Source organism: Vespa mandarinia, unplaced genomic scaffold (assembly GCF_050613455.1).
Source record: "Vespa mandarinia isolate Hongniang unplaced genomic scaffold, ASM5061345v1 scaffold_61, whole genome shotgun sequence".
In the NCBI taxonomy this organism is placed as follows: Eukaryota; Metazoa; Arthropoda; class Insecta; order Hymenoptera; family Vespidae; genus Vespa; species Vespa mandarinia.
In genome coordinates, this window is record NW_028197195.1 from 243,755 (window position 1) to 270,685 (window position 26,931).

The 26,931-nt window shown below is 34.4% G+C and overlaps 1 long non-coding RNA gene and 1 pseudogene across 7 annotated transcripts in view; both read left to right on the top strand.

The window, feature by feature from the left end:
* The window catches only part of LOC118450517 (uncharacterized), a 35,906-nt gene extending 14,555 nt beyond the window's left edge, over positions 1 to 21,351 (top strand). For all 6 annotated transcript variants that reach the window (XR_014983739.1, XR_014983738.1, XR_004840735.2 and 3 more), the window contains one exon: positions 1,294 to 21,351. This is a non-coding gene — a long non-coding RNA (uncharacterized LOC118450517). The remainder of the gene's footprint in view (positions 1 to 1,293) is intronic.
* A 3,163-nt stretch (positions 21,352 to 24,514) lies between these two features.
* Positions 24,515 to 26,734, top strand: LOC118450522 (nucleolar complex protein 2-like; annotated as a pseudogene). The gene is made up of 4 exons (XR_014983694.1): positions 24,515 to 24,560; positions 24,678 to 24,736; positions 24,963 to 25,156; positions 25,236 to 26,734. The product of XR_014983694.1 is annotated as a nucleolar complex protein 2-like (transcript).
* The last annotated feature ends 197 nt before the right edge of the window (positions 26,735 to 26,931 follow it).

Sequence of the window (26,931 nt, forward strand, 5' to 3'; positions counted from 1 at the left end):
TGTGTTTATTTAAATTTGTTTACGGTTTGCGATTTCAATTAATTTTGAGGAACATGTGTACTTGAATAGGTTGCGCGCAAAACAATCTTAGAGTCATTGTTTGTTCGTATTAATTTTTATTTAACTTCTTTTTTATAGTCACATAAACTTTACAGGTAACACCCTTATAACGATATAACATGGTATTGAAATTGTTAGATTTTTATCTTTTCACTTATTTTATTTTATTTTGTTGAAAATATTTATGCGTTATGTGCATGAAATAAAAATTTCTTTTGTATGTTAACTTATATGGATTATATAGATAAAACAGAAATTATATTTATTAGTCACGTTAGTGGCTTTTTATATCATATAAAAAAAATTTTTAATAATGTAAAAAAAATTTCGTTAATTAACTTCGTCTGTTCTGAGTCTCGCGTAACGGAATTTATGTAACGTGTTATTTTTATGGGATGGAATATTTGTGTTATACTGTTATTTCAGTTATTTGTATTTACATATAAAACAAACAATAGATATTAGCGAATTCAATTTATTGTCCCCTTTTATTTAATGAATAATTATTGCGTAATAGAGTTAGTGCTTCATGGAAGATGATCAAGACACTAATACACTTCTTTTGTAGAATATTATTAGTAAGTAAATATTGAAATTTTATAGCCAATGTAATTTTGTAATTCTTTTTATTATAATAAATTTAATACTGGTGAAGATAATTAACTTTTCACTGGATTGCAAAATAACACTGATAATAAATCTATTCTTTTAACGAATATATTGATATATCAAAAAACGAAAATCGTAAAGCTGTGGATTAATACCCCAATCGGAGATATCACGTTATTGTTTATAATATTTTATAAATTTTCCGTACACCGTCTAAAAATATATAGAAAACTATGGGATTTTAATCGCATCATTATCTGTTAAAATTAACATATTTCTTTCAAAAATGAAGATATTTTCATGTATTTTTTATTTTATTGTAAAATGTTTGTAGTTTTACGTGAAAAAGAGAGAAAATTATTTCCGTAATCAAAATATAATGTCGTTACATATGTTTAAATTATTAAAAAACTTGGAAATTCGATATATCGGCTTTAAGATATTAAAACGAGTAATTGTGTTCTTGCTCAAGCTGCTAGTTAGTACTAGATTAATTTATTGTAAGTGTATATATGGAAGTATACGATATCTGCTCGTGACCTGTCTATTTAGATCATCCCCATTTAATGAAGAAATACCTACTTTATATAACAAATAAAAATTTTGTTTTTAATCTTTTTTCAGATAATCATTGCTTCTCAAGTCAATTTCGATTTACATCGCAAATGAGTATTTTGGAACCACCATAGAACTTCTTAAGTAGTAAGTGAAGAAATTCAAGTCACTTTAGTATGCCTTATTGTAGTTGGATTTAGGCCAAAGTATTTTGAAAACTACAAATGCTTTTTATCTATTATCTCCCGTGATATACAAATTTACTCTCGTTCATTTGCTGGACATTCGATGCTCGGTAAAACTGAATTACTCAGCTTTTAAGCATTTTATAATATTTAAATTTACAATATACGATACAAAATATTGAAATGTTACAAGCTACAATATATATATATAATAATATATTACATAATATATATAATATAGTTGTTACAGTATTATTTCTACCATTCTTTCGATTCTTACATATAAATGAACATTTTCCTAATCCCATATTATGCTGGCAATGAAAGTTTCGAATCGACATAAGTTACTGATCATAATTTTTTCAATAAGTTATTGGCGAGCATGACCATTAATAATTCTGTTTTAGGATTTTTAATTACCATTTTTCCTTGTTTTCTTATATTATGCATGCTTTTTTTTATTAGCTAAGCTTAAGATCTTATTTTGTCAATTTAAAAAATTACATTTCTCTACTTTTTTATTCAGTAAACGTGGTCATTTACAAACTTCAATGGCGGCTTTATGCTTTCCAATTAAGGGAGATTATTACTTCAATTGTTTGTATTTAATATGCTTGCTTTTTTGCAGAATATGACACATATTTCTTACATTTGTTTACACTTCTTTGGCGATTTGTTAGACAGTATCTTTGTAATTCGAAGCAACGTATAGAATTTTTTTTTATATTTCATATTTTTTTCAATTTATCAATAATAGATATTAGGTAAATTGTTTATTTATGGAAAGTAGCATGTGGACATTGAGACAACGTTTCTATTTATAAGATCATAGATCTAATATAATTCATATTGTTTAATTTTTTACCTAGTTTTCAGGGTATATTTTTTCAAGCCTTCGCAGGATGTATTTCTATAAATATTATTGACTATCGGGATAAATTTGTGCCGTGTGAAGTGTTGTTTCTATGTGATCTAATTATATGATTTTTTTGAATACCATTTAATTTGTCTTTTCGTTACATAGGATTCATGACTTTTTATAAACGATTGATCTGTTCCAGTATGTAATTAATATAATTTAGTGGACAGAGCTGAGTTTTAACCATGATTCAGTTTTAAAATATAATGGGTTTAAATCTTTTAAGATGTTAAAATCTAGTAGATAAGGAGTTTTATTCTAAATTAGTAACCAGTAGATTGGCTTATCGATGGTGAGATTGTTTAAATTAGTATTATTTAAATATGGATTTAGTTTATTACCTCATGATGTTATTTTTGATCCCCAACTTGAATGCTTTGCATTATAATTGCCTGCTGCAATGGATTTGATACTTATTGATTGTAAGAAATCTTTTCATTGATCCATTGTGATTTTAAATCTTGGCAGGGCATAAATTGCCGAGATTGCAAACAAATTATTGGTGACGAAACAATTTCGAATTAATTATTTGGTAGAAGGTAAAAAAAAACAATTCCTTTATAATTCCTCCAAATAGAAAGCATCTCTTTTATTGATTAATATCGGTTCTTGAAGTACTTTGAGCGAGCTCATCTCTTCTGCTCCATGATTTCTCGTCACCAGTTATGATTTAGCTTTAGAAATGGATCATTTTTTCGACGTTTGAGAAGCAAATCATAATGCGACGGAGCAATCTCTTTCTATAAGAATATATGGAACCCATATATCGATCTTTGAAACAAAATCAAGTCGTATCACGTGATTATAAATGATCGAATTCGACAGATTTAATCTCGTAGCAATGTCGTGTGTTATTATTGGACAGTTTGCAGTACCTTTATTTTTAGTCTTTATCAGCTTCAATTGGCCTTCTAGGACGTGATGCATCTTCAATATCAAAGTTGCTGGAACGATATTTTTCAAATCAGTTTGAGCACTGGCGTTACGTTAAGACATTTTCTCTATATATGTCAGAACTTCTCCCTCGCTTGAACAGCATTTTTACCTTCTTAGTGATAAAAAAACAAAATATGCCAAAAATGCTGCTTTTGATTTTTCATTTTTGATAATACATCAAGAAAAAACAATTGCACAGAATCAAACAAAATTGTTTACAAATACTCCTTTAAATGTTAGGTGTCAGAATATATAATAACAATATAGTTTAACAATGAAGTTAGCTGCTTAAAAACACAATTGATGCCTCTATAGGGAAAAAAAGGGGATAACTTTCCGAACAACACAATATATTTGATATGCGTTCTATTCGCTAAGAAGGTGGAGAGAAATTAGAATTATAGTATAGATTCCAAACATGGATTGTGCAAATTTTCAGTTTGTGAATTTGATGTTATCAATATTTTTTTCTGGTACTAATCCTTCTCTCTTCTTCCTTCTGTAATTTCTTAAACTTTTAGTTACGACTAGACTTTCCGCGGGATTGTATTTCTGTACAGCATGTTTCCACACGAACTGCGCGTAAACTGTGCATGACGCTTCTTACTATGACATTAAATCGAAGTAGACTTATAAAGGAATAAATTATAATTTATTTATACATTTTTATGTAAAAAGTTTGAAAAATACGCAAAAAAACTAATAAGAAGACTTATACTTTATTAATTAGTAGTATAATTATATATGCTAAAATAAGGAACGATGCAGAATCACATATCACAATCTTTACATTCGTACCGTGATCTTCTCCTTATATTATTTTTTGACCACCCTACACAGTTTCGCAACGTTTCTTTGCTATTCATAATTTCACAGAATGACGGGTAATACATATTTAATCTGTAATATCTGTTAATCATTATGACTAATAGGTAGTAGATTTATTATGATTGCTATAATTATTATTTAACGTCTTATGTTTTTTGACTATCTTTTAGTAATTGAAGGTGAAATGCACGCATTGTCACTTTTTCATCTTGTACAAACAAAATGCATTCCAAACAGCCACATCAAATAAAAGGAAGAAATTTTTTGTATCAATTTTACCTGATTTTCCGAGAGACTTTTCAGTTATTTTTGTTGTCTCCGAATTCCTGCCTGCATATACAATAAATTTGAAACGTATCCAGTTTTACAGTCGCAGAATATAAAAGATTTGATGTCAAATCTATTCCGTTTGGTTGGAATATACTGTTTGAACGGTAACCTGCTTTTGTATAATAATGAACTTTTATTGATGCATATGTTGCAAAATTGATTAAAATTATTTTGAAATGAAAGGCAAGAATTATTATAGTATTTACTTATTTTTACTAGCCTATCACTAATCTCACTGGAATAAAGCATTCGCATGAGAAATATTTATCTATGTCTATTTATTATACGTCCGGAGATGTCAATACGCAAAAATTTATCTTTTGTCCAACATTCGGAGTAATGCAATTTTTTAACACACGAAATTAATAACCTAATTGCAAAAACCATTAAATCTCACTCAGAGTTGCTGCTTGTTCATAAGGTTTTAGAAATGAACACAGAATTTTTATTTTGTGTTCGATTTTTCGTTTCAACTGATTTGTTTCTTCAACAATTAATAATATCAATTCTTCGGAAAAGAATAGCTCAAAGTAGTCTAATGGAGTAGCAAATTGATTAATTCGTGTTTACATTCCAGAGTTATTTGAATTAAATTTATGTACTTATTTTTGTTTCTTGATCACTATTGTTATCACTATTGTTACTTAATGTGCGACGTTCTTTCTACATAGTAGGTTATCAACGTTAATTTGACCACAATTGGTGACTCCGACGTAATCTTTGTGCATCAAGAGTTCCTACAAAAGAAAAAACGTATCGGCGTCAGCCATCCTATCTTGTAATAAAATTCGAGCTTCATGTTCAGAACACTTGAAAAAGAATCACAAACATTGAACACCATGTTAAGAGTCAACAGTACACATACAGACTAAAATACCTGACTGTCCTTAAGGCCCTTGATCAAGACACGATCGTGCTGATTTTTGACGTGATACAACAGGATTCAGCGCGAACCTGAATCCAATCTCCACGAATCAACAACAACGGCAAGTGAAACACAGAAGATACAAACAACAAAGGAACTCATCCTGAACAAAGGAATCAAAATAACAACGGACAAATGACGCCACGGAATATTGCGACAGCTTCACCCATCGCGTCAATAACAGGAACAATAGAAGGAAATACTTCTGGTATGTAGAACCTGTACAATTATAATCAATCACCAGGCTATAACAATATATTGCGTGACAAATATTATTTGATGAATAAACTTAAATTGGCGGCATTCACCAAAAATCGACCGGATCTTTGATTCATCATGGCTAAGACTGAATCCACTATTTTTGGAATTGTTGAAGATAAAGTAAAATACCTGACGGCCCTGATTTCAGACGTGATATAACAGGAGCCCGCTACAGGTAAAGATAAAACTCTCAGAAACGCGATAATCTCACGACTCTTTGATTTCAGACAAAAACAAAGAAACTTTTACGTGAGTCAACGCTTCCAAATAGAACACCTTCTCAGCTCCTGCGACAAATGCGCGAATTGGCTGATGGTTTCGCTGATGATACCATATTGCACCAATTTTGGCTTGAACGAATACATATTATAATACAACATATATTAAACCCTATCTGATTACCACAAGTAAACTTCGACTTGATGCTATAGCTAAGTTTGCGGACCGTTTTTACGAGCTGATGCCTTACGATCAACAGAATAACCGGGTTATGTGTGGCAACCTTTACACGCAATCTTGCATCATCGACTCTTTAAGACATTGACTCAAAGCTCATAGAAATTCAAAAAAAAACCAACAACTGCAGGCTCGACAATCTCCGATGCATCATAATCGCAACAGTCCAAGATTATCGACACCTATTCGCAATAAAATCTCCTATTATCACCAAAGGTTTGGCAGCGAAGCAAAACGCTGTCTTTTACCTTGTAAATTTGCTTCAATGAGAAACTGACAACAACAAATTAAGGAAACTAACGTCGCTGTCTTCAGTAAGAGCAGTGCAAGACAACAATTCCAGACCAAAAGAGCTCCGACTACACTACCAAACAGAAATTCTTGATTGACTCTGGGTCCGTCGTGTCCATAATATCTGCAAAAAAGTTTTGTAAAAATAGAAATACTGACTCATACTTTATGTTGCAAATTCATCACAAATATACGGCACTAAAATCATCAACCTTGATTTAAATCTCCGCAGAGATTTCTGCTGGTCTTTTATCATCGCAGACGTGGAAATAGCAATCATCGGAACTGATTTCTTAATTCATTAAAACTTGTTGATTGATTTGAAATATCAACAATTGATAGATCCAGTGTCTCATCTCTCGTCAAAAGGAAATGCAATGGAAGCACAGTATTACGACATCTCATCAATAAGTTCAGATTTTTCTACTGAGTATGCTGAACTTTTAAAACAATTCGTTGAGATCACTTGGTCGATTAGCAAGCCATGCTTAAATTTAACAGCACGTCCATTTGCGCACAAAATTATTACGCATGTCCACTAGTCACTGCACGAGCACGTAAACTAGCAGGTGAAAAGGCAGCGGCAACAAAAACTCAAATCAGAGAACTTCTGAACTCCGGAATCATTAGATCATCCAGCAGAACGTACGCCAATCCTATTCATATGATACGAGAGAAAGACAACAGCAGGAGAACGTGCGGTGATTACCGTAAACTCAATGATGCTATTGATCCTGACATATAGTTCTCCGCTCATTCTTTCCGTGTATACACGATAGAGAACATTACAGCAAAATTGATTGCGAAAAAGCATATCTATAAGTATCTATGCACGTGGACAATATTGAAAAACTGCCATCATAACACCTTGGGTTCAATACTTAGGTATGCCTTTTGTCTAAAAAACTACACCCAGTCGTATCAACGATTTATGGACACACTTTTCAGAGACTTCGTCTTCGTCTGCATGGATGGCATTCTGGTATTCTCGGACGATGAAGACTAATATCTGGAACACATACACGTTGAACGCCTAAAAGACAAGAACCTTATTATCAATCTCAATAATTGCCTGTTCAACCAAACGGAAATAAACTTCCTGGGTTACACCATTAATGAACATGGTTACATTCCAACGTGCGTACGAGTTGATGCCATTAAAGGATATCAGAAACCTAAAACTTGCTCGCTTTTCCGTTTTCTAACGAATGACTCTCACAACCGACGCATTCGCAATTGCTATCGGAGCTAAACTAGAACAGCTGGAAGATGATACCTAAAAACCCATAGGGTTTTTCTCTGGATAACTGAACCGGACATAACAGAAATATAGCACATACGATTGTGAACTTCTTGCTATTTTTGCATCAGTCAAATTTTTGCATCACTTGCTTGATTTCCGTCAGTTTGTCATTAAAACGGACAAAAAACCACTTACTTTTGTCTTCAAACAAAAACTGGACCAAACATCGGAACGTCAACTAGCTCAAATACATCTCACAATTTTTCACTGACTTTAGTCTATGTGAAGGGTGATGATCACACAGTTGCAGATACACTATCCTGCATTAATACTATAAACATGCCATCCATTGTCACATCTCTTGAAATCCAACAAGCACAACTGAACGACAATGATCTAGCTGATCTGATTAGAGACACAACTTCATTGAAACTACGAAAACTCACACCAGAACCAGGAATGAACATCTATTGTGACATTTTGTCATCAGACCATTCTTACTGGAACCATTACGCAAGACAGTTTTCAAAGTCATTCATAATCTTTCACATCATAGCGCCTGGATCATATCTCTAAATTTATGCGAAAAATACATTTTGGCCTGATCCTTAAGGACGCACTCAAATGGTCTAGAGAATATCTTGCTTGCCAAAGAGCAAAAATTCACCGTCACAATAAGATCAAGCCTATCCACATATACATACTTGATAACCGCTTTAACCATAATCACTTGGACATCATCTTTTTATGTCGACAGATACTATACCAGTGTTCCACTGGCTAAAGAACTGCTTAAAAAGAAATGCTATTTAACGGGCACAATAAGAAGTGATAGAAAATTTCTGCCAAGAAAAATAAGAAAACCGAATTCTAAAATTGGAAATGTTATCAGATTCCGTTCAAGAAAAAGTAAGCTGTTAGTTTTATCATGGCGAGACAAACGAATTATTACCATGCTTAGTTCATATAATAATGGGCCAATGAAAACTGTATCGAGAATAACATGTGCTGGCTATCATGTAGAGCTTAAGAAACCTGAAGTAGTATTGAATTATAATAAATTTATGGGGGGAGTGGACCGCGCAGACCAATTTGGATCTATGTATTGTTTTTTATGCAAAACATTAAAATGGTGACGGAAAGCTTTTTTCTGGGGAATTGAAGTATCCTCCTTGAATTCTTATAATCTGTATAAAACTGATTGTAAACATAACAACAGTAAACCAATGTCTCATATAGAATTTATTCGGAAATTAGTTATATCCTTAATTGGGAATTTGAGATTGAAGGTGAAGGTGAGATTCTGCGATATGGAATGCCACCAACAACAGACAATGAGGATAGATTAGATAGAAAACTACATATCTTGCAAGCTGATGCTAAAGGAAAACATAACGATTGCTTAGTATGTTCTAATCGTAAGTTGCCTGGAGGAAGAAAAACAACAGTATTCTTCTGTGAAACGTGCAACAGAAAACCGTTCCTTCATGTTGGAGGTTGTTTCAAAAAATATCATACGTTAAAAACTTATAAATGATTATTTGAAACTCATATATTTGTAATACACCTTCAAAAAATAAATAATTTCTAACAAAAATGTTATTCTTATAATACTGAAAATTTTTCGCATATTGACCGAAACAAGCTACAATCTAGGGAGAACCACGTATAAAAAGCTAGGGATCGATAAGGGTAATTGGTACCGATAAAGGTACATCGATATTTTTAGAAAAAACAATAGGAAAATTAATAATTCGTTTTCGTATGATAAGTCTCAAAACAAGTATCAATACATAATCCGACGTCGCATTTTTTACATTTATATGGTGTCTCCTTCCTTCTTTGCTGTTTTCTATAGACAACACATTTCCTTTTTGTCGATTTTCTCTCTGCATTCAAAATTTTTGAACGGAAATGTCTCTCAGTCAAACGAAATAGTAGGTTTTCTACGCTTCTTTTCCCACCGCCTGCTCGTGTTCTATTTTGAAGGTATTAGAATTTGTTTGATTAGTGACAGATGATAATCGTTATATTGTAGTTTTTTGCCAGTCACACATTGATACAGGACATACGAGTTATATAATGAGATGTCTACTAAATGGAAAAAATACTTCTTATACTACTTTAGACATTTTCTGCATGAATTAATTGTACTTAGAACCATGTCAAAGTGGTCTACAGAGCTCATTTTGATGTTGTAATCTGCAACATATTCTGGTTTTAACTTGGGCGATCCTATAAGATAATTTCTTTGACGAGATTCTATCATTTTCGATTCGTGAGCACTTGATAACATCCATACATCTTTTCTATTTCGCCATTTCAATGACAATAAATTTTCTGTACATCTGTAGTCAAATTGCCCTTTTGTCAATTTTCCCTCGATATGGGGCATATCTCTTCTGTTTTTCCATACTGTCCCAAACGCATTAGTTTTATGTTTATGAAGTACATTATACAAATGCGGACTTGTGTACCAATTATCTGCTAATGTATAGCCCTCTTCAAGGTATGGATGTAAAAGTGTCATAACAACATCTGCCGATTGCCCAATGGTTGTAGAATTACGTACAATATCTGTATTTTTTCCGATATATACTATATAATCTAATACATAGTTTGTTGTGCAGTCGCACAGGATAAATGATTTGATACCAAATCTATTTCTTTTGGACGGAATAAATTGTTTAAAGTAACACCGACTTTTGAATAACATAAGGCTTTCGTTAATGCACAAATCTTTGTACGGATAAAATGACTGTGAGAAAGAGTTCTTCAGAGTATCAATTATAAGTCGTATTTTTATCAATGGATCATCACTTTGTACATTATTATCATTAAAATGCAACATTTGCAATAATATCATGTACCTGTCTCGCGTGATAAATCTTCGAAAAATATTAGTTTTTAACATGTCATCGGTCGACCAATACTCTTTTAGAGTCAATTTCTTCATCCGCGGCATTAACATCGTGATAGCCAAAATCCGTATATCTCACATATTGATGTGTCTTTCCAAGTATTAATACGAGAATACGTTCTAAATGTACTATTTTCAATAACAAATATATAATAATTGTTCGTATCCTCAGTAATATGTGAAACTAATCCTTCTGAAAAGAAAAGTTGAAAAGCATCTAAGGGCGTAGCTTCTGGAGTTAAATTTCCTTTTACTACAGAATTTTTATCGTTAAATACACGTAGTGTGGGCTTGAAATCGTTTTTCGACCATGACAACGTTGGAAAGAACTTCATTCAAGTCGGATCCTTCTAAATTCAAATTTGAATTTAAATCATTCTCATTGGAAGATGTGCTAAGTTTTCTTTGTCGTTTATTTTTCCTTCCACATATAACTATCCCATTATTTATGCTATTTTCTGTATCTTCCGAATCTCATGACAGTCATATTTGAATATATTTGTGTGGTACCTGTATATCGTCATCATAATTGTCACTTAACACTATGCCGTACGCACGTCTCGTAAAAATTTATTCGCTTGGCTCCGGCAGTGCTAACTCGGATTACTTGGCTTGTCGCCGGCCGTTTTTGACATTATCGGAAGATTATGAATTATTAAATTTTACTAATCTCATCGTTAGTTCTCATAAGTTCTCAACCCTGTTCCCCTTTCATGAAATTTCGAAGATATACATACGTAAATAAATACACAATTTGTTTGTTTTGTATATTTGTTTTTTTTGCTTCTTATATTTTGTTTTCTTTGGTTCTTAATATTTTCTTTCGTATGATATGCAGCAAAACAGTCTCCAAGATGTAACGCAACTCCACAAGACTTGCACATTAAGTTTGTTATTCTTCTTTTTTTATTTTTGGAATATACGTGGCAGTTTCTTCGTTTTCGTTTATTCGTTTCGGAAATAAGTACTAGTTGGTGTTGCTTTATGTGACCGGAAGGTCTGTCAACCGGATCATAATGAGACGTACGCGATGTAGTGGCAACCTCAAAGTTTTGCTCAGAAGCAAATACATAGTAATTTATCCAAGAATCAGACACTTTCAATAAAAAGTTGTAAAATCGGAGACTCTTGTGTTCTGTATTGAAATATTTACACGTATGGAATGCGTTAAATAATGCGCAATTAAAGAGGTAGATGCAAACCTTTTTTGACCATTTTATAATTTTTCTGTATATAGGGTAATAAATCAAATATTGGTCTGCCCGAACCACTCCTTTCATGTATTTGTTATAGTCTAAAATACTTTCAGGATTTTTTTATTGTGTAATTGGTTTTTCTACAGTTTCTTTGAATGTTAGTCAATGTGGCATTATGTATTATAGAGATCATTCGTATCATTTTAGTTTTTGAAGCTCTCCATACCTGTGCGAGTATTTCACCTTTCCGTTGATGACAAGCTTCAAATACATTGACATTTACGTGCTTTAATTTTTCCGCAAATCCTCTATTTTGTCGTATCATTTCACAAACTCGAATTTTCTTTTCAAGTAAATTCCCTGCAAGTTCTACACTGTTGTAATAATTATCCATGTAGAGGTGATACCACTTTCCATAAGAAGATTTCAATATTTCCATCACTAAAGTTTTAGGCTGTCCAACGCCGGAGCATATCTTGAATGAGGAAATGTATCCTGTAATCGAATCACACAGCATCCGAATGAGTATGCCATATTTCGTAATTTTCGACGGATTGTAACCTTTAAAATTTAACCGTCCATGCCACGATATCATTCCTTCATCAATTGAGATGTTTTGACTTAGATTAAAATTTTCTTTAAACTTTTTGGAAAAATAATCAATTATGAATTGCACTTTGAAAAGGCATTATCCGGTTTATTGTTGTTGTCGGAAAAATGTAAAAATGATAATATTTGTCTGAATTGATTGCGGGACATCGTTTTGCAAAATATCGGTGTGTCTATCAACGGTTTCGTTGACTAATAATCATCGATCCTTGCTTTTTTTACAATACCCATAAGTATAGCAAGCCCAAACCATTTTCTAAGTTCGGGTGCTCTAACGTCCACAAATTTGGCATATTTTTTATCCAGTTTCCTTCTATTGCAATTTTGATTGTAGTACTTGTTGGTTTCATTGCTAATATGTTCAGATCGTTTCCAATATATAATTCTACGATATCCTCGACGTTCTGTGTATTTTTGGGAAATATCTTTGGACCCGGAGATCCTTCAAATTTATTATTAGTCCTCGGTGCATTAAAGTCTGACCACCGTGCACTGTCTTTTTCATTTGATTCATCCGAATCAATTGGCAACCGTAGCGTTCGCTGCATTCTTCTTATAGGTATTTCACTATCTTCCGACGCTTCTGTTTTACTTTCAATTTTTTTGATATCCATTGTCGTCTTCCCAATCGGCCAAGTCATCCGGAACGTCAAACAAGAACGTCAAATCCGCGTATTCGTCGTAAATAATCGTATCGTCTCTTTCGTCTGTCATGATGAAAGGGCACAAGTACTTATAAACACATAAAACTTAAGACTTATATAACTTATTGTTACCAAAACTAAACATCTACAAAATACAAAAGATACTAAAGTGCTGTCGTCGGCCATTGAATGATAATATGCACACAGCAATGTAATATCGCCGATCATTGGCCGATAATTTGCGCACGATACCACTGTGGTATCGTTCGCCGTTGGTCGCTATTTTGTGTACGACACCAATGTCGTGTCGTTGGACAGCGTAGTGTTAAATCTGCCGTTTCATCCAAGTCGTCATCGCTGTCGTTTCTTGTAATAATTTCTTTAAAATTGGCACATATTTTTAAAGTATGAAACAGGGGTAAATAACAATATGAAAATTACGTGTATTATAAGTTTAATACGACAATATGCCAATGCAACATTTACAACTGTACGGCGTAACAAATGAAATGAGTTATCAGAAACTAACCGAAGTTGCGTCTAAAATTAAATTTTGTTTTTCATCGTTGCTAAGTGACGAGGTATGTGGTTTCTGCGAGTGTCGCAGACAGAATGTTGGGCAATAGAAACAATTGCCGAACATATACATTTGACCATAGTACACTGATCATTTTTTCCAGACGCGTATTTGCGTCCATAGTCTATATCGATAGCTTTCGCTGGACGCACATGTGCGCCCATAGCACTCAAAGGGTTAAAAAGGGTAAAATTTAAAATATTTGTTAACATTAAGAGCAAAAAAGTGAAATTGAAAGTTTTACCGATATAATTAGCGATTCGGCCCACTCTATTTCTTGTAGCTTATTATAAGTTATTTGAATCTGATACATCATAAACTTACAGAAAATAAATGCACTTTTTTCGTATCTTCAGAATTTTTCGAATTTTTAGCAAAATAATTTTGTGTTGCCTTTATTCGCATAGAATACTTTTACTGAGAAAAATTCTTTATTTCTTTGACAATAAAGTTTGTGCCGTATATATTGTTGGCGATAACCTCTGTAAACTAATAATCTGACTGCCGTGTCTAGACTGCATCAGCCGCTGTAAACTAATAAATGATTGCCGTGTATAAGCGGCGTCACTATCCGTGGGCCAAAAAATGACTGTTGCATTTAGAAGGCGTCAGCCTTCGTGAACCAAAAAATGACTGTCGTATTTAGACGGCATTAGCCGCTGTGGTGCATCAAGTGACTGCCGTATGTAGATGGTACCCGTCGCGAAAGGGTTAACCATCATTGATCGTTTCACCATATCATTTCACCCGTAGCTATACCTCTGAAGGACATGACAACGGATACCATCATTACTGCACTATACGAACATTGGATCTATCATTACGGTACACCAATAAAAATCACAACTGACTAAGGAACTCAATTTGTGTCAGCACTTTTCCAAACTCTCGCTCAGCTCGCGGGAGCAACAAAAACTCGCACTACACCCTACCATCCTCAATTCAATGGAATTGTAAAGAGGATTCTCAAAGCAGCCCTGATGTGTTCCCCTAATACATGGACGGAGATAGTACCTACAGTATTATTAGACTTAAGAATTAGCTTTAAACCTGACCACCAAGGCTTCCCAACTGACATGCTATATGGTATTTGTTTACGCATATCAGGCGAAATCTGCGTCACTGCTGAACAACAATCTAAGCCACATATCTTTTTGGAGAAACACAGAATTCATGCGTGGACTTAAATGTACATCTACTGCTCATTACGACAAAGCCAGGATCTTTATTCTAAAAGACCTTGACACCTGTTCTCATATTCCTCTCATTCCTGTACTGTGATCACGTGAAAGATCCACTAAAATAATCGTACATTGGTCTATATAAGGTTATAGACCGAATAAGTGATCGGGTTATCAAAATTAACATCAACGGAGAAGAGAAAAACATTTCAACAGACAGATTGAAGCCTGCATACATAAACAAAACCGACGAGGATCCGAGCAACCAGATCAACAAACCCAACCACATTACTGGGGTTTCATTACAGATAAATCTAAACGAACTTACAGACGTAAAGTCAATTTCAAACTTTCCGCAGAAACTCACTTAGGGAGTGGCTGTGGCGATCTCGGCGGCGACTGTTACGTCTCTTCTGGCAAAGACACGTAATAAATACGCCAGAGAGCCACCAAACGCACACGCGTTTTGTTATCATAAATTACCATCATCGTATGTGTCATGATGTAAATAACTGATGTAAATACTGCTACTCTGTCCTATCTATCATAGATCACCGCGAATTTCACGTCACGTTCATCAGTGGAGGAAATAAATATCAGATATTGGATAGTAACAGCTTAGTAATTTATCAAATAAGGAAAAAAAAAGCAAAGTCATTATTTTCGTTTACATCGATGCAATGAAAAAACCATTGGAATTATTTACGTCTCGAACTTAAAATTCCTGAATTACGAATCTATACACTTGCCAATATGTTGTACATTGTTTATAGAATCTCCATTTTCTCAGTCTATAAAATCTAAAAGAAACTATATATCTTTCAAAAATTTAAATATTTTAAAAATTCCGATCCATTGACATAAAAGATTTGACCCGTATTTTCTTATTTTTTCCGTAGAATCATTTGGCCAAAGGTCATTATCGACTGAGTTACCGTAGCTTTTCCGTTTGAGCATCGTGAAACGCATTTCTTTAGGTTTAGAAATGTTAAAAAAATCTGAGTATCAGCTATTTACGTACACAACTTAGCAAACAATCGTTACTTCACGTACGTAAAACATATACCATTCAGGCGTGTATATGAAAATCAATAGTGGAGGTACAAGCTTCATCTCTTTTGTCGCTAATTTCGAGGAGCGCCATAGTATACTAAACTTTTTCTTCGCGAAAAATATCGAAAAGAGCATTTACGCCATCAAGGACGACAGTTTAATCTACGGTATGATTTCGACGGATTTTAAAAAAAGCTTGGCATTTATACATAAACTGTTCTCGAAAAAATACCATTTTTTGACACAATTCTTTTCAAAGAAAATAAATCTATTTTAAAAATCCATTTACAGTAAATTAAACCTTCGTCTTTAAAATGAGACCCAGTTCGTCAAAATCTGTCAAGAATTACGCCTCATCTCTTTAATGGCATTAACGCATTGTGTACGGTACTCTGCGCACTCAACGCGCTCCCAAGGCCCGCACATTTTTGAACACTCCAGATGCATGCTTGGCAAACAATAGGATGGGTATATGCACATTTTTGATTTGCATTTGATATTATATTTACATAAATTCTTAACTATAAATTTTATACTTCTATTTATTATATAAGATTTTTTACATTTTAACTGTTATTTATTTCACATGCTTGAATAATGTTTTAGAATGTGATATTTAATTAAGCATACTCCATTGTGCAATGGTGTTCAACACAATGTGTTACAGTATCTTGTTTCACTCTTTTTTTCCATTGGACGAACAAATTTTATATTGCTCGACTGAAAAATTTTTGCCTTTACTCGTTATTGGTTCAAGTATATGCTGCTTTATATTACCAGCGAGTCTTATGGTGGGTCGATGCGTAGATGATTTGTTGTATTTGAAATACTTTTCTATATTCATAACTGTATCCGTTCATTTTTATTCTTACACGAATTATAAATCTTGAATGCATTGAACAGACTGCAGTTGATGAGATATAATACTACCTTTTTTGGCCATTTAATGGTTTTTCTCAATATTGAGTAATATGATAGATACTGATCAGCAAGGTCGACGCCGTTCATGTTTGAATTATATTCTCCAATGCATTTTTGCATGGTTTTATATTTTCCAGTACATTCAACAATTTCAAATTTATGAATTGTCGGAATCATTCGTATCTCCCTTTTATCTTTCCAAATTTGCAACAAGATATGACGTTTACGTTTGAAAATACTCTCCCCTTTTTTTAGATTTAACGATTTTATTTTAAAACATCTTGGCAATCTATTGGTGCTTATTGTGCCATAAATTCGTATTTTATTTTGTAATAAGTATTCAGCATTATTCAAAGTATTATAATAATTATCCATATAAAGATGGTGCAAATATCCGAAATATGGTGTTTATCATTATTATTAATAACGGTGTAAGAATCGTTAGAAGAATCCTGCGGTTTTCCTCCTTGTTCATAACAAATTTCTATATTATGTATATATCCAGTTTGACTCTCCGATAATACTCGTACAAGTATTCCATATTTAGTAATCCATTGTGGATTGTACGTCTTAAATTTTAATTTTTTACGCCAAGGTATTATGGCGTCATTTAGCGACAGGTTCTGATTAGGAGTATGAACGGTTAAAAATTTTTCTATCAGATATTTGTAAACAAGTTCTATTTTATAGAGTCTATCACTATTTTCTATAACATTTCATGTTATTGTTAATGTAAATATTTTATAACCTATTCAAACTTGTTTCTACTCATTAATTTTGAAAAGATAGGTGTAGACAAATATGGATCCACGGACCAATATTCTTTTATGTTTTTCTTTAGTATTTGTCCCATCAAAATAAATTCTTCGAACAAATTTTTTATTTCTGAACATGAGACATTCCTCCATTTGCCTTGTTTAGAATTATCCTTATATTTATGTACGTTTTTTAAGTGATAACTTACATTTGTTTCTTCAAAAATAATTTGGAAAAATTCATTGCCAAATATACAGTCAACAACTTTCTTCACACTGCAGTTTCTTTGTAATGATGTCGACGTACCATAAATTTCTTTAAAAGGTTTCAGATTTGGAAAAGTATCCTCATCGGTCCATTCTTCAACTGTAGACTCATCAGCCTCCATCTCATCAGCCTGAATCTTTACTTCCGCTTGAAACATTATATTTTTTACACATTATATTCTTTTATGTCTAATCGCATCATTTAATTCAAGATTGTTGCTGCTATCACTGAATTCATTTTCGTCTCAAGTGTTGTTCGGTGCACCCGATAAATCATCGAACAACAATTCACTTTGACTTTCATTTTCATTACATCTATGTGTAATTTTGCTACTTTTATCGAATTAGAGCCTATTACATAAAATAATTTTTGTTATAAATTATCAATAACAAATTGAAAATATAAATGATTTTTAAAAAAGTATTTTTTTACAAATAAAACACGAACTTTATAATTTCAAATTGTACAATAATAAAACATTTTATAAAGTACGATACATATGACGATCGGCACAGATCTATCGATGTAGTGGCTATATTGACTGATTATTTTTGCATTTTCAGAATGTCAACATTTAGTTATTTCGCTAACTAAGTGTTGAACGCGCAAGGCTTCATTATCCTGGTAACGTACCTAGCTTTGCGAACAATGGACCGACCTTATCATTAAGGTAACGGCAATGTGTCGTGACAGCTCTTTGTCGAAGTGTTCCCCGAGATATCTAACAGATTTTCTAAATTTAGTATTATTGTCTTCTATCTTTAGTGATTATATACCCTACTAGCTAAGTCGGTTTTTTTCGCCGTTTTCCGTTTCCGATCCGGACGTTGTCCTCCTCTTCTGCCGATGGCTTTTCTTTTCATCCAGTTGCTCTTAAGGACGATCGTTTCCGTCTTAAGCTCGGAGATAGACAGTTTCGTCGACGAGCATTATCCGGTGATACTATTTACCACGCGATTCCCTTTCTCCTCGAGTTCCTTTCTCGAGTCTCCATCTACGATAATGAGTAAATAATCCGCGTACGCGATCGCGTTGACTTCCGAGGATTCCTCGAGTATCCTGGAGAGGTGATAAAACATGAGATTCCAGCAGGAGGGGCCAAGAACTTTTAAGGGCATCCTCTAGAGACCTGCTTTGAAATCTCATGCTCTCCCAGAGCGATTTTGAACTTACGGTCTGCGAAGTAGCTAGTCATCACGTTAAAGACGTTTCTCGGACAGTCCCGATCTTGGAGTGCCTTAAGGACTAGAGGCCACCATACGTTGTCGAAGGCTCCCGAGATGTTGAATAACAACGCGACGACATATCTCCATGAGAAGGCAGAAACGATTCGACGCATTTCCACGATTACGTCTCCTGTGGAACATCCCTGGACAAAACCGAACTGTTTGTCGGAAATGTTTCCCGGCGCGAGAAATGTTTCCCTCTAGCCTTGCCGCAGTGAGGGAACATGCGCTCAGCGAACAGTCGACTCTCCTGGTATTGAACCTACTGTTCCCCGCGTCCCGAGCACAACCCCCCCCGGCCCGACTTAGCCTTCGGAGGATGTATTTCGATATCTATGGAATTTTGGTCACTGGACGTCCAGCCCGTTCTGACCTTCTATTGGCCAATAAGTCGGCTTATGGATTGCGACGAGGGTTACGTCGATGTATGAGGAGTCCCTCGTCGTCCAAAAGATGGGTGGCTGCTTCACGTTATTTATAACTTTTAACCCGGATGCCCGGATGAGGGCTCCTAGCTTCGAGCATCTTTCGTCTAAGAGTGCCCTGAGGGTCCCACAAAGGAGATCGCGGGTTGGCATCCAGTGATACTATTACTCTCTCCTCCCTTAGGGCACGAAGTACCGATTCCAAGTGCCTAAGGTGCTCCTATATTTCGTCGCTGTACTGAAAGTACTGCGAGACTACGTAGAAGGAGGAACCGGCTGCTTGTACTTCTGCACAGATGCAGCGCGGAGTGTTAAGCTGCGAGATAAATAGCAGCAAGATGTTCGGGAATCTACTCGTCACCTTAGCGCTAGGTGCATTTAACAATGCTTTGCGCAAGCTTCTCCTTACCACGCTAATCGCCTCTGGAAAAACCTCCACCCGGAGATCCGAACGGGAGGATAGTTTACCTCTGGAATATTTTTCCCCACGAGCAACCATCATGGAATTTGGGTGGTAACTTCTTAATTAAAAATAAGGAAAGAAGCTGCTAGAAGAAAACTTTAAGCTGAAAGAGAACGGCTGAAAGAAAATGCAATTAAAAAAAAGCCGATAAAGAGAAATAGTACTTGTAAAAGTATACTTCCATTAACCCATTCGCTTCAGCTGTCCAGTCCGCCGAAGTACTGTCATTGAAAGGAAGCGCGTTGTTGCTGTACGAGTCGTTCGGAAAGTCGTTTCGTTTTTTCCCGACAGAGGATTTAATTGTATTTTTTTCCACCTAACTGCACACTTAAGCCGCATAATCATTATATGTTTTGAGAGCTGATGTAGCAAGGCTTGTGTGTGAAAAAGTCCAATTGATCCTACGCAGTAGTTTTTGGTTGGTGCCCTTTTATATGTGGAGAGCAATAAGCAGCATTTTCGTCATATTTTACATTTTCACTATAAGAAAGATACTATTTAAGCCAGAAAGAAATTAACCGATGTGTATGGAGAAGATGTGTTGACAGTACGCCAATGCCAGAGCTGGTTTGCAAAATTTCGATCCGGTAATTTTTATGTCTAAGATGCACCACGTTCTGAACGACCGGTTGAAGCTGATAAAGACACAATAAAGGCATTAGTTGATGCAAACCGGCGAATAACAACAGGTGAGATCGGTGAGAGATTAAATTTATCAAATTCAACTGTTTATAACCACTTGAAAGGCCTGGGTTTAACCCTGAAGCTCGATATATGGGTTCCCCATGTTCTCATGAAGAGAAATTTGTGTCGTCGCGTTGACGTCTGTGATTCGCTTCTCAAACGTCATAAAAATGATCCATTTTTGAAGCGCATCATTAGTGGGGACGAAAAATGGGTTATATATAACAATGTCAAACGCAAGAGATCATGAAGCAAAAAAGATGAACTGGCTCAAAGCATTTCCAAAGTCAATATCCATCAAAAAAAGGTGATGCTGCCTGTTTGACGGGATTTTAAAGGAATCATTCTTTTTGAGATTTTACCGGATAACACAACAATTAATTCGAAAGTCTATTGTCATCAGCTGGACAAACTGAATGATGCACTTCAACAAAAAAGGCCAGAATTAATCAACAGAAAAGGTGTAGTGTTCCACCAAGATAATGCGAGACCTCATACAAGTTTGGTCTCTCGCCAAAAGCTTTTACAACTTGAATTTTACAGCTACAATGCCACATCCATCATATTCTCCAGATCCGGATTATTATTTGTTCCGGTCACTGCAAAATTTTTTAGACGGTAAAACCTTCACTTCAAATGAGGAGGTCAAAAACCACCTCGATCAGTTTTTTGCCAGCAAAGACCAAAAATTTTATGAGCGTGGAATCATGCTACTATCAGAAAGATGGCAAAAGGTATTGGACCAGAATGGCCAATATATAATTTAATAAAATATTTGTTCATTATGCGAAAATTGTCTTTCATTTTCACAAAAAAAAAAAAGAAACGAAATGACTATCCAAACAACTCAATACTTCTTTTTTATCACTTCATCGCTAACAAATTGTTTGATGAACGAAAGCATGCCTCTTCTTTTTTCAGATGTTTCCCAAACTTCGGCATTCCTTGCCATCTTTTACTAACAGTCCCGCACGCATTTGTACTATTATTATGCAACAAATTAAATAATCCTGGAATATAAGCGGCGTTCGTATCCACAAATCATATCGTGCACGCCGCTTATAAGACAGGAACCGTTTGTACATTGGACGAGGAAGCCTGCCTCGACTCAGACGAAAGTGAGACATACTGATTAAATATACCTACCGACAGTTGTGGCTTTAATGAATACGATGTTTTTTACGAACGGCCGGCAACGAAACTGACACCCGCCGAATCGGTGCAAAGACCCATATTATATACGGTAACGACGAAAGATGTCACACATTCGCATTAACGAGAACGAGCGAGTTCATTCTATGTAGATATTCTATAATAAAGACAGAACACCCCAAGCTATTCATAATCGAAATATCACCTGGAAGAACTTTCAAAGAAAAAGCGAAGACCCCCGTAGAGAACCTAGGCATTTTCGCTTACGTAAACTCGAAGTTCATCTATGTAGAAAGGCATCTCAAAACACAGATAAATTCACTGAATATCGATATCACTCGACAAAAATGTATACTGGAGCAACAAGTTCTCAAAAACGCTCTCTCTCTAGCAACGTTAGCTCCCGACGAAATGGCTCATGTCCTAATGAAACAATCGGGATATATGGCTGTCATCGCATCGGCAGTTATATACATCATAAAATGTGTTCCAGTAGAAGTTAGAGTAAGACAAACAGAAGATTGCTACAAAGAATTACCAATTATCGAAACGATTCTTATTTTCTCTCGACGAAGACACGCATCATTTTGAAGGAAGAATCTCCGAAAGACTGCAACGAGCTGCTACCTAACATGTATAACCTACATGGGACATGGTACAGAGTAACACCAAAATGAGTAGAATCGATACCTCCGCCAGTAATTCAATCACTAACAAAGCCAAAATGGAGATATATCGATCCGGAACACCTGGGAACAAGCGGAATTTATTCTAACGAAGACCTAAACAAACTGAGGTCTCATAATGAAAACAGACGAAAAACCTGCTATCATCGATACGCTCGCCAGAGGAATCAGCGGAAGGTACATACCCTCCGGAAAAATTTCGTTATACAATCTAATGGACGTGGAGTCACTAAATAAAATTGCATCAAGTACGGCACAACGACTATGGAGCGCGTTTATAACATTCGGATCGGCAAGTGCCGGAGTTTTAGCCATCTTCATGGCCATACGCCTGGTGAAATTTATCATCGATACACTCATCCACGGTTAACGCTCTGCATGACATCTATGGATGGAGCTTACATCTCTTGGGAGCGCTATGGAGCTCGGTGACACATTTCCTCCACCTAGGAAAAAGGGAAAAGAAGGAAGAAACACCAAGTACGGCACCTGCGGTTACCGCCCTCGACGAAGAAAGAGGAGAGTACGCTGCTGATGAAAAACCAAGTACTTTCTACGAATTAAATACGTATTTGGGTAAAGAAATAAGTTAAAATGCACGTATATCTATGCACATTTTCCAATAAGGGGGGAAGTGTTACATCCCGCTCCCTTCTCACACTTAAAGTATTAATACCTGTAAATAAAACTTTTCTTATATTATTAAGTATAGGAGTAAATGGGGACACCTTACGTACCACAGAAATTTTTTCAAACTCTTTTATTATTCAAAAGACGTATAAGTAAGATCCTTACATATATAAATAACTAACACAATTATATGACACATTCGAGCCCGATGTAAAGGGAGTCTCTATTATCACAAACTAACACTATTATAGAACACACACTAGTAAATAGGTAACAAACATATAAGCGATAAATTCAAGAGACGAAAGGAATCTAAGGAAGTTATGGAAAGCGATGCCAAACTCCGGAAAAGTTTAACACGTTCACGCTGGGGCCAATTTTCGTTCGTTTTCCTATGAGGCGGCGCTCGAATTAATATCACGTTTCATCTGGCGGCGCGTGATTATTGCCTGTTCACCCTGGGATTGCAAGGATCAGCCGAAACTTTGCTTGAAATGTTTTAACAAATTACACAAAAAACAATAAATAATGAAGTTATAAATAAAACAGTATCAGATTTTATGTTATTTTTACCGTATTTGTGTTTTTTTTATAATACTGTATTATTATGTTTATGATATTGAACAAAACTTATGTTTCTGATACATTATTAATTATAATTATTATTAAAAATAAATGTTTTTAATGAATAGACGTTAAATTTTCATTATTTTAATTTTCAGTATATAATAGTCTAATACTTCAGAACACAATGGAATGCGTTCCGCCGGTGGCCCGCGCCGCCCGATAAGATAGTTTAGTGCGGGCCACCGGTGACCCGCACCGGAGTGAACGTGTTAAGGGACGCAGGAATTCAAAGAATTGTGAAGAAGTGAAATTATCGCTCGACGTGCGTGTTTTCCGGGTGGAAATCTTTAAAATTTCCATCCTCACCACGGGGCCACGGCAGCGGCAGATTCATCCCCACTACGCACGGCGGCTCATCCCCACTGCAGCGCTGCTTCGAGCCGCCTACCGCAGACCGACGGAGGATGTAAGTAGCTGCTTCGATCGGCTTCTCGGTTGTATTTTTCAATCGCTCAACTATTAAACTTCGATCATACTAACGCACTATTAGTCGTTATACTACGTGGTTATACTACGCTACGTCTTATTCTTGTACGGATTTCGATTTTATACTTTAAAAATTCGATTATTACTATACGATTGTTACTTGACAAATATTAATAAATTAGTTTTGTTAAGTTTAAACTCAGTGTTCGTTCATATAACCCCGGCTGTGCTTCCCAGGCAACTTCACGTAATTCTAATTTAAACTTATTAACTTCTCTCGCGAGTCTCAAGATCTTCCTACTACAAGTCAGTCGATAAGTTCGAAGGTAAAAGGCTTCTATTATTCACGTGAAAACCTTCACCTTAGATAACCTTCAAGGATAACCTAGTTATCCTTTATTAGAGGTGCGTACGAATCGCACGACCGCGCGTATAGGTGTCCATCCCGTGCCACGAACTGCGCATAGCGGGTAATGGCCAAAAAGGACACGAATTTCACGAAGGTCAGAGCTCCTCAAGGTAAGTTTTGAACTTAAAAAAATTTTTTGGAGCCCGTACCGAATGGGACGTGACACCGCCACACTTGCCGCTGACGGCAGCATATAGACGTGACGCTTCAGCGTCATTTATTTTCAGAGCTAGTCACTTCGGCATGTGAGTTGTTACATACTCCTTTGCGGATTCCAACTTTCATGGTAAACGTCTTGCTGTCTTTATCAACCAACGCCTTTTATGATATTTTATAAGCGGCGACTTAACCTATACCAGGGAGATAGGGTTTGGAAAGCGAAGAGAATCGCAGTTTCGGCGGAGTCTGGATCTTCCCTTCAGACTTTAAAAATCCACGAGAGGACCACGTGGAGTATCGGAAACGCAAGATGAAAATGCTACAAAATTTTAAGTAGAAGGAAATGTAAGTAGGCTTCATCAGCAAACATTCAAACAATACTTTTAAAACAATTACATGAAATGTTTTCTCATTACAGAAACCATTATTGAGAGTCTTAATAAAATTTTGGTCAACTGATGAAGAAACTGTTCAAGTTGTTTCATTTTTATATACATTACGTATTGCAACCATTCATAAGATATCTTTGCTTGAAATATTATTAAAGGTAAAGTTATATTTTTCTGTTTATATCAGAATATTCGTCACAATCATATAAATGACTAAATTCTAATTATGTCTTCTAGTCGATTTTCTACGTCAAGTACGTAGAAAATTCCAAATATGTATCGCCGAATACTTCGCCAGAAATAAATTTTATGAGGCATTCTTTAACAGAGATTTATTTTGACTTTGCATACAGTCATGCCTTTTTATATATCAGACAGCTTGCTATTCATTTAAGGAATGCAGTAACTTTGAAGAAAAAGGTAATATCAATTATTATCAACTATTTAAGCTTATAAGATTATTTTATTATAGAAGAAAATTTTCAAGCAGTATATAATTGAAGGCATGTAAATTTATTATTCTTCTGATCCAAGTCAACAACACTCTAAAAAAAACAATTAATTTTACACTATTTGTTATACCCTTTAGTACAGGTATGTTGGCGATCATATTAATTGCATATCAATTATTTAGTTAAGTAGATGGTAATTATTAATTGCGTATTACCAGATTATTATTGGAAGAATTAAAGTAATACCGAGTCAACAATTTATGTTTCCACTGTTTGCAATCGTTATTTAACATTTTTAAGGAAACAAATACTTTCACATTTATTTTACCATTTCTATTTGGGGTATAGTAGTTAATTAATACGTATAAAAAAGTATCTACGTTTTTAAAAAAGCATAAAGCTGTACCAATGAAACCAATATCTTTAATTTGTATATTAAAAATATTTAAATATAGTATAATTGATGGTCTCTACCGATTAATATTAGAAATAGTAGCAAAGGATGGCCATTTAATGTTTCCCCGATTTTTATGTTCCTTGTATAATATAAATAAGTATAGCATGTTATTCTATTATTTCCTATAGATGATAATATGTTGTCCTATTTATAAATATATATTTTACAGTTGAAAGTATTTTTCAAAAACTCGAAAAAATGTCATAAATTATTCTAAGAAAGTAAAGTAATCAATGGAAAAAAAAAAAAATACAAGAAAATTCAAAACATATAGAATGTGAAAGAGCTAAGGGTATATTCTATTTGAAGAATATGACAGAAATCGAAAATTGAGTTAAATAGAATGAGAATTCTGGGTACAGCTTCAGGGAAATTTTATAATTCCTGGATTAAAATTCATCAAGCTCAGAAACTTAAACATGTAACGGAAAATGATGAAATTAGTGAATAAAATTTAGCAAGTTTAAGGGAACCAAAAAGGAAGAAGTTAAATAAAAAAGATATAGTGACTTTGAGTTACAAGTAAAAGGAATAGAATAAGAGATAGCAGAGGATATATTTCTAAAGAGATCTAATAAAAATCAAAAATAAAAGTAATAAATCAGAAAGTATCTGAAATAGACGACGTACAGAAAATACAGATATTGTTACGAATATTAATAACGATGACTGGTAACAAAATGTTGCAATATGTAGAATAAGTGTAATAACAATTGTGATAACAATTTCAATAACTTTATCATTATAAAGAAAACAAAAATCTAACTTGAAATAATATGAAATAATATACTAATAATAAATGATATACTAATACTATATTAATGAAATAATAAATAATATACTACTACTAATATACTAAATGAAATAGTATACTTGATACAAATATCAAATATTTTGAATGTAGATCATTTGTTGATTTCTTCATTGGCATTTCAAACTATGTTTAAGCATTTACAAAATATACATATACAACAAAACACGTATTTTATTTAGTTACTCCAGAACACTATACTTTCAAAGGAAT